Raw genomic sequence first — 4293 nt, forward strand, 5'->3', positions numbered from 1 at the left:
GGCGCGCCTGCCACTGGCCGCCCCCACCAGCCGGCTGTAGCGCGTGCGCCCACGCACCGCGCGGCCAGCACGCCGGGAGGCGCCCCCTCACCGGCCGGGGACGGTCCCACCCAGCCACCGCCGCGTATCGCTTCACACCCAGATGCCGTTCAGTTTCGTCGGCATGGTGGGTATCGCTGGAACAACCGGTTAGTACCTCAACCTATCGTCGCCATCACCGATTCACCCCTAGCGAGAACAACCGCACCACAACGGGTTACCATTTCTTCATTTGCGTAACTTCACCAGAAAACGTAGGCGTCCATCGCCATTTGCAACTTCAACCATTATTGCATGCCTGTGTCAGGTGTCACGCCACACTACGTCTGCCCACATACACGCAACAAAATGTGCACGCCTAGACAATACGTGGAAGGTGGCCCCCGTACGTATGCGATGTCCATTGCTCGAACGACTGTCAACCGGCTTCTGTAGCATGTCGCAGATATGGAACGCGCTGCACCATGCCATCACGGTGTGTGAGGAGAGACGACTAGGTCCGAATACATCAACAGACAGCTCATGCTGATCGCCATCCACGGCGTCCGTTCCTCCCACACGTCTCTATGGCGTACCACACTGCAATCCAGCTCTCATAGGGAGACGACACGTAGCTGCGTGCACAATATTTGCACTGTATGGTCCGCCGTTTTTGGGCGCAGTCGTTGTACGGTCACACATGTGCCACGATGTATCATTCAGTACATAAGGACGAATGTGCAGTACAGATTGTGGTTCACGCGTACGACATCAGCGGACAGTTGACACAGGCCGCACCACAACGTAGCCTGCGTACGTCGCATGCGAAGGGCATTGAACATGCAAACTTGTCACCAACCACCTTGCGAAGGCAGGGGGCAAGGTGGGGACGTGGGGAGAGGTGGGGGGGGGGGGGGGGGCGGCATGTACGCCCTGCTGCCATCCACATTACAGTGTACAGCAGGAGCATGTGGAAAGTCAGCAAGACTTGCAAGGTGTTTAACATGAAGCGATACACAGGGGAGCGGGCAGTGCGAGTAGCGAACTATATTGCGAGGGTTGCGGGTGGGCAACACTACACTAATTGAACGAGTCGTATAACAATTACAGAGCAGGTTTAGGCGACAACGTGGGTTACGATAGGCGACAACGTGGGTTACGTTAGGGGACAACGTGGGTTACGTTAGGGGACAACGTGGGTTACGTTAGGGGACAACGTGGGTTACGTTAGGGGACAACGTGGGTTACGTTAGGGGGACAACGTGGGTTACGTTAGGGGACAACGTGGGTTACGTTAGGGGACAACGTGGGTTAGGTTAAGGCACAACATGGGTTAGGTTAAGGCACAACATGGGTTAGGTTAAGGCACAACATGGGTTAGGTTAAGGCACAACATGGGTTAGGTTAAGGCACAACATGGGTTAGGTTACGGCACAACATGGGTTAGGTTAAGGCACAACATGGGTTAGGTTAGGGGACAACATGGGTTAGGTTAGGGGACAACATGGGTTAGGTTAAGGCACAACATGGGTTAGGTTAAGGCACAACATGGGTTAGGTTAGGGGACAACATGGGTTAGGTTAGGGCACAACATGGGTTAGGTTAGGGGACAACATGGGTTAGGTTAGGGGACAACATGGGTTAGGTTAGGGGACAACATGGGTTAGGTTAGGGGACAACATGGGTTAGGTTAGGGGACAACATGGGTTAGGTTAGGGGACAACATGGGTTAGGTTAGGGGACAACATGGGTTAGGTTAGGGGACAACATGGGTTAGGTTAAGGCACAACATGGGTTAGGTTAGGGGACAACATGGGTTAGGTTAGGGGACAACATGGGTTAGGTTAGGGGACAACATGGGTTAGGTTAGGGGACAACATGGGTTAGGTTAGGGGACAACATGGGTTAGGTTAAGGCACAACATGGGTTAGGTTAGGGCACAACATGGGTTAGGTTAGGGCACAACATGGGTTAGGTTAGGGCACAACATGGGTTAGGTTAGGGGACAACATGGGTTAGGTTAGGGGACAACATGGGTTAGGTTAGGGGACAACATGGGTTAGGTTAGGGGACAACATGGGTTAGGTTAGGGGACAACATGGGTTAGGTTAGGGGACAACATGGGTTAGGTTAGGGGACAACATGGGTTAGGTTAGGGGACAACATGGGTTAGGTTAGGGGACAACATGGGTTAGGTTAGGGGACAACATGGGTTAGGTTAAGGCACAACATGGGTTAGGTTAAGGCACAACATGGGTTAGGTTAGGGGACAACATGGGTTAGGTTAGGGGACAACATGGGTTAGGTTAGGGGACAACATGGGTTAGGTTAAGGCACAACATGGGTTAGGTTAGGGGACAACATGGGTTAGGTTAAGGCACAACATGGGTTAGGTTAGGGGACAACATGGGTTAGGTTAGGGGGACAACATGGGTTAGGTTAAGGCACAACATGGGTTAGGTTAAGGCACAACATGGGTTAGGTTAAGGGCACAACATGGGTTAGGTTAGGGGACAACATGGGTTAGGTTAGGGGACAACTTGGGTTAGGTTAGGGGACAACATGGGTTAGGTTAAGGCACAACATGGGTTAGGTTAAGGCACAACATGGGTTAGGTTAGGGGACAACATGGGTTAGGTTAGGGGACAACATGGGTTAGGTTAGGGGACAACATGGGTTAGGGTTAAGGCACAACATGGGTTAGGTTAGGGGACAACATGGGTTAGGTTAAGGCACAACATGGGTTAGGTTAGGGGACAACATGGGTTAGGTTAGGGGGACAACATGGGTTAGGTTAAGGCACAACATGGGTTAGGTTAAGGCACAACATGGGTTAGGTTAAGGGACAACATGGGGTTAGGTTAGGGGACAACTTGGGTTAGGTTAGGGGACAACATGGGTTAGGTTAAGGCACAACATGGGTTAGGTTAAGGCACAACATGGGTTAGGTTAAGGTACAACATGGGTTAGGTTAAGGTACAACATGGTTAGGTTAGGTTACACGTTGTTGTAAGGAAAGGTGTGGGGGGGGGGGGGGGGGGGCGGGGCGGCAGGTTCGTTGATAGTGATTATAGTAAGTGAATGCTTGTGACATGATGAGATTTGTCACGTCAGGATGCACCTTTGGCTTATTAGAGGCGGCGCTCCAATTCTATGCTTGTGTCAGACCTGTGTCTTTGACTCATGTCATTGTTTGTGCGCTGTGACAGGAGGTACTATTGTGATGTTGGGTGCACCGTTGTATAGGACATGTGTGGGTGTTGGTGCCTTATCTGCGCAATGGTGGATGTCGAAAGGGTGGGATATTCTATTTTCCGCATGGACCTCCTGGTCTGGTTGTGATAGTGTGGATTGTGTAATGTGGCGGAGAGGATGCACTGGATGTTGTTCCATGCTGGTGCTTACATATTGTATGTGCGCCTGTTAGAAGCAGAGAGTGGTGCGTGATCAGAGTGTCTGGCTGACGTGTGGTTCCCATTGTGGGCAGACTCTTTCAGCATGTATACGGACAGTTGTATATATTTTCTGTAGTTTGATGGCTCTGCATTGATTACTAATCAGCGCCGTGTGTACGGGTAATCTGGTTCCAGTCCACAATGTTCTATCTGTGTACATTAGTGACAAAGACTCCCCCCATGCAGTGGGGCTCGGTCTGTTATAACTCTTCCGCGTAATATATTTGCCCCACGTTTTTGCGAGTGCGAGTGCGAGTGCAACGCGCATGGGGACCGACATGCTGATGGCTCGGTATCGGACGCCGTACAGTGAGCAACGCGATCGCGTCTCTCGCTCGTAAGTGGTACAGGTCGCGGCTCATGTATAGGGACAGCGGGAATGTCGCATATTGGAAATAACTCTTCATGAAACGCAAGTTATAGGGGTGGATTGCACTTTACGAGTGCGGGAAACGTCCGCCGTTCATCCGCTGGAGGTGCGCGTTTGGCGGTTGGGGTGGTCCACGAACGGGTGCGGGTGGAGTCATTGCCGGTCCACGGCTTCGTGCGGCAGAGCCACTGGAGAATGGGTGCTATGGTCGACAGAGGCTGCAGGCTTTGTGGGTGGCGTCGAAAGGCGGGCACTGTGGCGCCATCGCTGTCTTAGTCGGCTTGGCGTCTCATAGATGGCGGTGGCGTCGTTGCAGGAGGTCATGTTGCGGGAGACCTACAGATGGCGGTATGTTTTGTGGTGCGGACGTAGTGTTGTCAGATGCGCATAGATGGCGGTATTGCATGTGCTTTCGCCCTATTTTCATAGATGGCGATACTGTTTTGCCGG

This window comes from Schistocerca piceifrons, unplaced genomic scaffold, assembly GCF_021461385.2.
Source record: "Schistocerca piceifrons isolate TAMUIC-IGC-003096 unplaced genomic scaffold, iqSchPice1.1 HiC_scaffold_775, whole genome shotgun sequence".
NCBI lineage: Eukaryota > Metazoa > Arthropoda > Insecta > Orthoptera > Acrididae > Schistocerca > Schistocerca piceifrons.